Here is an 11,142-nt window from a genome sequence, read left to right on the forward strand (position 1 = left end):
ACAAAGCGTTTCGAGGTATCTCGGCACAGTTGCGACAGTTACGAGTCGGTACGACGCGGTTGCAACGTGTGACTCCCATCTCTGGACAGGCACGGGCCGATAACCAACAGGGATCAGAAATTAGCCTCATTTCTTCAGAGCATCGGTCAGAAAAGCTAATAGATTCGTTTCCATTCTAACAACACATGCATTCGCAATTAACTTTGCGAATGCTTAATTGACAGTGAATCGCTTAAGTTCCTGAAAAGAAGCGTTCAATCAGTTCAGCGTTCCTCATAAAGCTAATAATAGAGGCCAGTATGTTGCACGAAGAAGGCTTGCTTCTTGTTTCCAAAAATATGTAATCCAAACTTGTGCCAAAGCTGGATGGCGTCCAAACTCCAGCCATGAGACAACATATTTTGTGTGGGCTTGCTAATATTGTTTACCCCCACTTCGTTTATCTGTTCCTGCGGTCCAACGAATTTATTATTTTTTTTAAAAAGTTTCGGAGTTAGTGGAATTTAAAGAGAAACGATCACGGAAGAATGGAGTCAAATCAGACTTTAAGCTAACCGGGTTTACAGTGGAAAAAGAATAAATGTGCTCGCTCACAACTGTAATGGAAATAGACACTGAGCCTTACAAGCGTATACAAGAAACAGCTTCTGTTTTCTTTTTCCACTCTGCTCCTTTTTTCTCTTCCAATCCCTGATGTCCTAACACTGACCCGCAGACGAGTCCACTGTGCCGTACATCACTGCAGACCACCGAACGGCTCGGGTCTGCAAGTGGCGCAACAGCGTGGAGACGAGCGCTCATCAAAGTGGTTCAAACGGAGGTCTGCACAAAGTGGGTGGGCCACCAGGGGAGGCAGGAGAAAGGGGCGGGGCTCCTGACACTGTCGCCAGCCGCGGCGTGTTTAGATAAGACACCCGGAACATGTGGGGGAATCAGCATGAGGCATCACACCTGGAGGAAAAGACAACTAAATCCAGCCCCACGGACGACGGGCCCCGGCTCCACCAAGTCTAGCCGGCATCTGGAATGGATATAAGGGAGATGCCGAGCTCACAGGCCCTCCGTGCGTCTTCTCACTTTACCAGCGGCTTCCAAAAAAAAAGAAAAACTTGCCGTTCGCGATGGCGAAGATTTATTTTTGCAGTATTTTGCTTCTCGCTGTGCGCATTAACGCACTCATTTACGACAACACGTGTATGACAACCGATCCTTCCGGAATCATTTCGTCAACGGGATCGTGTGAAAACCGGCGGAGGCAGGGTCTTCTTTCTTTCCCACACTCGCCGTGACATCTGGAGGCATTTAGACGTTGGTGTACACGATCTCGACTGGCTACCAGTTCGGTTGTTTTCTTAAGGAAATTACTGGTTCGCGCATATTTCCAGAGTTTGGTTACACAAAATCACATGTAAATCAAGCAGGAGATAAATTGCTGTCATGGCGACGCTCTGACGTATCCTGATAGTGGATCACTGACGGTGGCTCCTTCACTTCTTGTATCCGATATACGCTGCCGGTTGACCTTTCCTGACCTTTTGGGAGCGTTTACACACTATCTGGAGCGAAAATGTCTGTGGCTTGTGTGTTTTTTCAGGTTAAAATCAAATTTCTGATCGCAGCACATACAGCGGTAACCCGTGAGGGCACGCCAGAAATACCGCGATGCGCCACAGTGCGTCTGCTCTCCCACAGGCTCGCTCGGCGTTTGTCGGGGGCCAACCAGCCGTGTTGTGACTGGAACCGTCCCAGCTACAATGTTTGTTTACACAGAACCGCTCGCTCACCCAAATAATCAGAGGCTGCGGGCTTTTCTAATCCCTACACAAAGTCAATGGAGCCAGGTTGAGCTGGCGACAGGCGCGATAAGATACTCAAACACAGCCCGGTGAGCTGCCATCTCCGGGCTCTCCTTCCCACACCCTTTGCACCCTTTTTGTCTCCCCCTCTGCAGCCGAAGTGACTGGATCGGGCCCGCTCGGCTGCCTTTACCGCACCTTTTACCGGTGTGTTCAGGTGATTTCCGTTTTACCGACTCTAAGACAAATCTGTCTGCCGGGCTCTTAAAGAGAACCACTCATTTGCACCGGAATGCATTCTGCATTGTTGCAGTTTTGACTCAAAGCTCGGTGCGCTGGTGAGGATCCGCGCATGAGTGTGCGCGTCCGACGGACCCAGGTATGCGGTTAAACACTCATTAACATTCCATTCATGACCCCAGCATTCTGTCCACAGTGAAGGGGAGCATATATTTGCCTTTCACACCTCTCACACAGGATGAGGGGAATGATAGAGCAGTGTGTGTGTGTGTGTGTGTGTGTAGGAATGAGATAGAGACAGAAAGAGGGAGAGCGCAGCGGGGAGAGGGATAAAACACAGCTCACTGACACAGTGTAATCTATCAGGAACCATGTCTCAATATCGCAGTGTTTCACACATTTACGTATCGCGGATTTGGCAGCGGCGGCCTCCTCCTCAGATCAGAGTGGTTATTTCTGCTGTGCGCGCTGGATGCTGCAGGATGGAGATACAGTTTTCAGCGGCACAGATGGGGAGAGGCTGCAGCTTCCGCGGCGCAGAAACGCTCGGTATGTTTTAACGCAGATAAAGCTGACATATTCCGAGGCGTTTCGCAGACAATACCCATGAAGGAGCAATCTCCCATCTGGCAGTGCGGTGGCTCTGAAATCCTCTCTGTCATGCTCAACCAGAACTCCGGAGACAAAACACGCCACGGCTGCATATCGGCCCTTATCGCCGCTGCACCTCCAATCAACAAAACATCACCCCGCAGGCGAGGACTTCTGAGAGGAAAACAGATGCACTTTTTTAAATGTCTCTGTGCGGTGTGACGCTGCACAGAGGTGTGATGAATCATCCCAGGAAGCGGACGGAGGCAGGTTTTCTCACTGTTAAACCATTTCCTGGTTGCGTCAGATCGTCGGACCCTCCTCGTTGTATCTGAGCAGGGATTAACATTCCGAGGCCATGTTAGCCGCCGCTTCTATGCAAGGAATGTCAATCAAGTCACTGCTGTACTGTTTCTCTCCACAGGATGGTGCAGAGGACAAGTCTCCCCCGTTGGCATTAAAAGCTGAAGGCACGTCCGGCCCACAGACACAGACTGGGAGTGTGTGAGGGAACACGGACAGATAAAAAGAACACATATCAAAAAGACGACGCTAATAATTCATTTGGATTCCGCACTAAATAAACACAATATCCAAATAAAACCAATGTTCATTAATTGTGTTTCCAGTGTTTGTGTTGAACAGATGGATATTTGTCGAAGAGCCTAAACCAAACATCCACGACTCCCCCAGTTTACATTTCAGAAAGACTTCATTCATTCACACTTGTGCGCTCAGAATAATGGTGTGATGCTATTGTTGTTTTTTTTCCGATTAGAGAACAAAAGAACTGTGACGTCCAGTGAAACACGTGGCTTTTGCTTAAGTGTGTGTGTCTGTGTGTATTTGTCTGTGTGTGTGCGTGTGCGTGGATGTGTCCTTCCTGTATGGTCACACCTGTACTCACTGCCATGATGTTATCAGACCCTAAACACCTGCTCCACAGTCCAGGGTCACCAACTACATAAAACCGCCTCCTAGCTCATCTAGGCATCCGAAAATACGCTCTGTGTGTGTGTGTGTGTGTGTGTGTGTGTGTGTGTGTGTTCCTGTAAATAAAAGAAGGGGTCATTTTTTCCCCTTTCTGTGGTCATTTATATGCAGCTCATGTCAGCCGGCTCATCGCTCTCAGGTGTCATACAAGCCTCAATATGACCTGAAGCGAGGGAAAGGTGGATGGAGCGACCCGGAGGAGAGAGAGAAAGAGGAGAAATCAAGGGAGTGGGTGAAGCTTTTAGTGTTTTGGGTAGAAAATAGCTTCTGCAGCCAGTCGGTAATGAACTGGTATTAAATCAAAGGTAAACAAACAAGCAGATGTTGCTATGCTATATATGTTATATCTAATGACTATTTTTCAGTTTGGGGGGGGGTTCAATGGGGTTTGTTTTTCCTCCATATGCAGTTAACTGAAAAGCAAAAAGAATACCGAAAACAAACAACTGCTCACATAAATAAAAGGGGGAAAATGCACTGAAGGGTCTTCAAGGCCTTTTTAACAATAATGATGGACTGCTTTTACTGATCCTGTTTTCCTACCGTGTGCAAACAAATTAACACAGAAAGGAAGAAATATCCCAGAGAAGGCCAGGCGGACAGATGCTTTAATTCTGATTCATTCATCCATTCACAGCTACTGTAGTACTGCACACAATAGCAAGCAGACAAAGCGGAGCAGCGTCCGATAATCCAATTATTGCGCAAGTTCTCAAGGCCTTCCTGCGTAATTCTAATGGATCCAGAGACAGAGACCCCGCTAAACCCACCGCAGGCTTTCATCCTGCAGCTGTAATGACCAATGTCAGCACAAACAACGGGATCCCAACCACCATCATCTGAAGACCAGGACAACCTCCACAGATGGTGCCAACTCCTTCCAAGATCATCACAGCTTTTCCTTCCGTATCCGTCGATGGTTGTCGAATATTTGTCACCGCGCCTGCTTCGTTAGGAGGAATAATCCTCTCTAAATGCAGTCCAGCGCTTCTGAGTCACTTCATGTGACTGCTGCAGCCAATCCACCTCCAGTCCCTCAGCTGAGGATCTTTCCAGTGATCACAAACGGTCAGTTTACGTTAATTTGCATAATGCCACTTTGGATTTGAAACCACGGCTATTATAAATTACATTGAATTAATATACATGACAAGAAACCAGTCGAGAAAAGTTTGAATTCGGGTGCGGAGCCAGCACGCCGCCCACGGCCGTACCAACGCTCCTGATTATTGGTGGAGCGGAGTTATGAATAAAAGAAACAGGCCGCAGAAAAACATCCTCCGGGTTCCCACGACGAACTCCGCGATAGAGCTCTTATTGTGGGACGAGCTTTTAATAAGGCTGCAGGACATCGGCGTGTTGGTTGGTTGAATTACTGCATGTAGATAACGCGCTGAGGTGGGGGGGGGGGGTGGCGTTACGTTGTTGTGCCTCTTGGTGTTTCCACCAGAGAATTTCCAATTCTTAATGACAAACAAGATGTTTTTTGTCTGACTGAGAACAATTCCGTCACTTGAAGCCATAACAGAAATCATGGCGGGAGCGTCTTCACTGAAAGGAAGACATTTCATGCACCGGGAGCCTTTTGTGATCTTTCCCCCCTTTTCTTTCTCTCTCTCTCTCTCCTTTGTGTGCGTAAATCATCTCTCCCCTGCAGCCAGCCTGTGATCATGTTGATGGGAAACAAAGAAATCATCTTGAATGGCACATTAATTTCCTCCGTTCTCCCCCTGCCCTCTGCCTAATGAAATCCCCTCTGCCACGGGGCCTGAGGAGCCACACTGGCACGCCGTCACCAGCCAGTAAATATGTTTACCTTGGAGCACCGCGCTAATGGACTGGTTACCGGGGGGGGAGGCAGCGAGGGTTGTCGCAGAGACCTGGCTGCGCCGGGTCCGGGGTGTGCGCTCCTCCATAAGAGCGCGTGAAAACCAAGGCAGCACCGAGTTGATGTCAGACGGATGAACGGAAGTAAAGAAACGTGGCTGGATGCATCCACATTAGAAACATCTGCAGGTTTCCAGACGGTGAACGCCGTAGCTACAGTGTGACCTTTGACCCATGAATGTAGCACCTGTGATGCAGCAAAGCCTTCGACTGTCAACCAAACCAGACGTCCCACAACACACAGGCGAGGCCCCGTACCCACCGAAGGCTGCTGGGATTCATTCTGTCACTTTAAGCTAAAGTCAGTGATTGTTCGAAGCGTCACATGTCCAAAGTCAGCCAGGTTTCTGTGGACATACACGTCCACAAATGCACGCCGATGTGTTTTTGTGTGCACCTGTACCACATGACTTCCAAGGGCAACAGCAGCAGCGCTCTGTGATAACGCCCCCCGTCTCATCTACGGGCGTCTGGCGCCTGGCAGGGCTATCTGTGATCGTGTGCCGAGATGGGCCCACCCCCGCAGTCCCCCCCGACACACACACACACACACACACACACACACACACACACACACATTATCACACAGACAGGGCCCCGCAGCTGCTGAAAGGCTGCTTGTCTCTGTCTGCTGCCAGCCTGTTCAACACACCACTTTCCATCCAACTCTTATCTGCATTGATTTCCTCCCTTTGCCTCCAAAGTTAGATTTTTAAAAAAAAGAAAATGAAAGAAAAGCAGGTTGACTGCAGAGTTTAGACCCAGAGAAGGAAGGAAGGTTTCGCTTCTGGGTCGTTGAGGCTGGGTGTTGATACACCAGTTTAGCACTGGCGGCACAAATTCGACTTCCCCGCTTAACGTATGAACGCAGCAAGTTGAATCAGATTGGATAAAAGTGGCTACTAATTATGCAGCTGGGGGCTTCCTGCGGTGCCTGTGTTGGATCTACTTTATGTCCATATATTGACACGGTCATGAATTTCCATGTCAAATGTCTCTGCAGGATATAGCTAAGGGCTATGATTCCTCTCCAGCTGAGATGGGAGACGTAACCTCCAGCCCGTAGGATCTCTGCAGGGTCCTGATTCTGGTTCCTATCCTGAGATCTTCCACCCCCTCCTATCATTCCTCCTCTCCCTAGTTTTTCGCTTTTCTCTTGGGTCCTGCTCCTATTTCCCACTACACTGCTGCACCACCTTTCCATCACATACACTCAGCATCTCTCGCTCTCTCTCACACACACACACACACATGCACGCATGGCCTTTATACTGGCAGACTACATCGATTGATTTCCCCTCACTGTGACACATTTGGTGCAGCCGCATGTGGCCTATTAATTATATCCACAGCCGTCACGCTACCCTTTTTTCAACAATACGATCCCACACGCACGCATACACACAGGGACAGACATCTGTGTTCTACCTGTACGGCACGCAGCATCTAGATCACCCATTAGCAACTGAATTTTCCGGCGAAGCCAAGAGAAAAGCAGCAGAGGCCAACAGGAAGTGGCGCTTGAGTCCAGTTTGGACCTGTGTTGCGTGTAATCTGGCTAACATCTGTTAGCCATCGTGCGTGTGTGGCTGCATTTAAAGTCCACAGCAGACTAAGAACCCAACGAGGCTCCCCTGCATCCCTGCTCTCAGGCTTTTAGCGGCGTTGCTGCAAATGTTCTCTGTGCAGACAGACGGGTGGCGAGCGAGGGTGTCAGACACGCATGAGGAAGAATGCAGCAGCACTTAGAGCATCAGATGGCCTCTTCCTGGACTGTACATATGTGCTCGTGTTTGTGCAGGGTTTATTTTGTGTGTGTGTGTGTGCATCTGGCAAACAATATAGTAAGCCTTCCCTATCTTTGCTGCGGGCCTCTTACAGCCTCAAAATCCCTGCTTTTTATATTTAGCTCGTAATCACTATAATTTCCAAATTAGACACAGGACGGCCAAACACACATTCCTTCAGTACAATAGGCCTGAGTGCTCGTCCTATCATCTACAGAGATAATGTCAGGAGAGAGGGACACTTTAAATATTACAGCCATATTCACACACAATCCAGAGTGATGAAAACAAGTGGAGCTCACCAAACAGCTGCTGTTGAGGATATTGTGCAGAGGGAGGGGGAAGGGGGGCTCAGATTAAGAGCAGATTACAGAGCCTTTCCCTCCCAGGCTTGCATATCCCAGATTGACAATGTGGCGGGATTGGGAGATCAACCTGGAGATTTTCATATGAAAAGATGTTTTCCGTCTGAGATTAACGACTGTTATTATTCATTAACCTTTTTTTCCCCTGCTTGGAGCTCACGGCGAACACCAAAATAGTGGGAATCAAGCAAGCGGGATGCGGTATATAATCTGAGAGATGGAGATGGATGGAGCGGCGCTTCTTGGCAGGGAGGAGATCCTGCCGTCCACGCTGAGCATCTCACCATAAACAAAAGCTGGGGATCATGCATTATTTATAGTCAATAATGGAGGGGAATATGTGCACAGGGCAAATATATGAATCATACCATCATCTGCAGTTTACATTTGCTTTATAGACTATCTGGTTGGTCTGTGCTCGCTGGTGAAGAAGCTCATTCAGTTGATCATTTATGCCAGGATTGGGATAAAAATGCATCCATGGTGCTATTTGAGCGCCGTGGCGACCGTGAGCGAGCATCAAAGAGCATAAAACAACAAAGGGCAGGAGTGAGGTGCACCGAGGTTGCTGGATCAGCAGAATTAAGGTGATATTAAAGCAAAAACATCACACACACACACACACACACACACCACACACACACACACACACACACACACACACCGAGTCCCCATCTCAGAGACCAAATGAAACCATTTGTTAATCCTATTGACATTATCTGATTGACTTTGCATGCAGCCAAACTAATTATAGCGGCAGAAATATTCGTTATGGGTCCTCGCCCACTGTCGCGTCTGCAATTACAGAAATCACAGCAGCATAGCATCAGCACCTAAAACCCAGCGAAGGAGGGGGAGGGTCCCTCCGTCAGCGTCAGACCAGAAGGCCATAAAATGAGTTAAACTAGCGTTCGAGTAGCTGTGAGTAGCTTCCACAGTTCGTACAGGCCTGTGCGCGTTGCTGTGGGTCTCAGGCCAAAGTGGGAAAACTCCCACAGGGTGAATCAATAGGTAGTCCCGGATAATGGAGGCCTGCTCCTGCAGCTGAGGTCTGACTCCATTTGTGCCTGTCTGGACGTCTGACTCAGCGGTCAGCCAATCACACAACTGGACAGTGGGCACTGTGACAGGGGTCAGTGGACAACACACACTCGTGTCAATATTTGAGCTGTGGGTTTATTTTGGTCTTTTTAATTACTTTAGTACTCAAAGACAATATGTAATAATCAGCATTGGCCATTTTTACCTCACAAAGGTACAGCATCGTTCGTTCTTTCTGCCAGCCTTCACAATCAATATCAATAAAAATAAATCCTTTATCTCATTTCCTTAAGTGCACTCTATATTGATCCATTAATTACCACTCAACAAAACAGCCAGTGAATATCACCAGGTGTGATGGAAATGATCAGCCGGGTAGCAAACATGAGTCACGCGTGCGCTCGCCTCCTCGAGCCCAGTTGAAATAATAACATTTGCAAAGATCGAGCTATCTGCAGAAGCCGGGAGGCTTCGGAAGGGACGCCGCGGCGGTAGCGGATTTTCTATGTGAGATTAAAGCCGGAGATGAGCAAGAGCGGATCACATCTCGGTCTCGTCCGTCGTCTCTTAGCTGTTAACAGAATGCTCCATTTAGGAGCCATCCAAAGAAAAACACGCAAGAGGAGTGGAGCTGCAGCAGCTAATTGTTAGCATGCTCCTCCCTCTGAGACAAAAACAGTTTGACACCAAACCCTAACCCTACCATTATACATTTGCATGCAGAAACGTGGCTGTCCTTTGTCTCGCCACTCGCAGTAACGCAGAGTGAAACTCCAAACAGTCTGCAGAAGACGTTCGCAGCTGCAGACACAATGGGGGAGACCCCCCAGTGCTTAAAACGCTCCTGCAGGAATGTCTGCCACGGGCCTGCGGAAAGCTCACCTCTGTTATTTATAATTCATGACACATCAGACAGTAACTGTCCACAGTGCTCAGCTCACATCCTGCTCACTCATCAGTGCCGACACGGCATATAAATGATCTGGGCTCATTTTTATAAGCGGTTTATAAAGCACATTTAGTGCTGGTAACAGGTAACAACGGAAAAGTAGGATCAACTTCCCCTTTAAATACAGTCTCGATCTGGTTAGGAGATTAAACAAATAGCATGTTTGTATGTGTGTGCAATCATTTTAGAGACAGCTTAGTTTGCACTTTGACTGGATATTAGAGCAAGGATGCAGCTGCCACAAATCGGCCTAATAATAAGAGAATGAAACAAGAGGGAGATTCTGGATTTACGTCAGTTCAATTAACGTTTTCCACGAGTTAATGAGGAAAAGTGTTAAGAGACTGCAGTTAACATATCAAACGTAGGCTGTTGCTGGCTGGCGTGCGTCGTGAAACGGGACACATCAGGAGCTGACACTCAACACTGTGGGACCGTCTCAGCAGAGCTCCAGCAACATGTGGGTCACGTCAGACTGTGCAAACATACCAACGCTGCATCCCGTGTGTGTGTGTGTGGAGGTGGAGGTGAAGTGTATTGTCCGCAGGCCTGAGTCATGTAACTCTGCACCACCACGGTAACAGAAGAGGCGAGTTCCTGTAATCATTTATTTAGTCCAACTTCAAACATACCTTCACAGGCAGGTGTCAGAACCCCCGTATTGCGTGTCGGTTGCACCACAGGGTGCCTCTTCGACATTTTATGACAGTCCTGAGAGCAGTTTTGGAGTCCAAGCACAACTTCCCTCTGACGGGCAGCGCCCATGACGGCAATTTGCGAGCTAGCGGCTGGGCTAAAATAAAAATGAGGGGGGTGGGGGCAGAGGAGCGGGAGAGAGGGAGACAAACACATACAGTAGACAAGCGCGGATACAGGAGCAGAGAGGGAAGAGCGTAGTGTGAATAGGAGGGAGAGAGAGTATGCTGAATCCCACTCAGACCACCTGCTCATCAGTTCCTCTGGCACAGCAGATACTGTCATTGTCCACACACACACTACACACACACACACACACACACACACACACACACACACACAAGCACAAAGCTCAAATATAAAAATCTCCCGGTGTGCTCACAGAAAGCCTTTCCCAGTCCCTCCCACATCAGATGCTGGGCACACAGACTTGATTTAAAACTGTTAGGTGCCATTCAATATGGGCCTGGTTTGGAGCCAAGCCTCGGACGTTTCTCAGAGGTTCTGTTCACTTACCTGCTCAGTTATTTGTTCCAGCACGCTTCAGAGAAGCAGCCCGCGGCGTGTTTGCACGGGCCGCGGTCGCTGTTTCCTCGGGCCCCGTTTTCCTTGTTAATATTGTTTTTCTTCTCCATTGTTTGTTGTTGAGGGATACTAATTTGTGCTGTTTCTGCCTAATTTGAAGAGATGGTTCACTGGCAATGGGAAACAAAAGGGAGAATCTGCTTGTTTAAAGGAGTCACCAATTAGCAGCGATGCCACGGTAGACAGAGAAGATTAAAAAAAATAAAAAAGGC

General features: G+C 48.4%; 1 long non-coding RNA gene across 1 annotated transcript; it reads left to right on the top strand.

Moving 5' to 3' along the window:
• The first annotated feature begins 1,264 nt into the window (after positions 1–1,264).
• Positions 1,265–3,244, top strand: LOC130513110 (uncharacterized). The gene is made up of 2 exons (XR_008946619.1): positions 1,265–2,175; positions 3,052–3,244. It is a non-coding gene; the product is annotated as an uncharacterized LOC130513110 (long non-coding RNA).
• Positions 3,245–11,142: the final 7,898 nt, after the last annotated feature.

Source organism: Takifugu flavidus, chromosome 16 (assembly GCF_003711565.1).
Source record: "Takifugu flavidus isolate HTHZ2018 chromosome 16, ASM371156v2, whole genome shotgun sequence".
Lineage (NCBI taxonomy): Eukaryota > Metazoa > Chordata > Actinopteri > Tetraodontiformes > Tetraodontidae > Takifugu > Takifugu flavidus.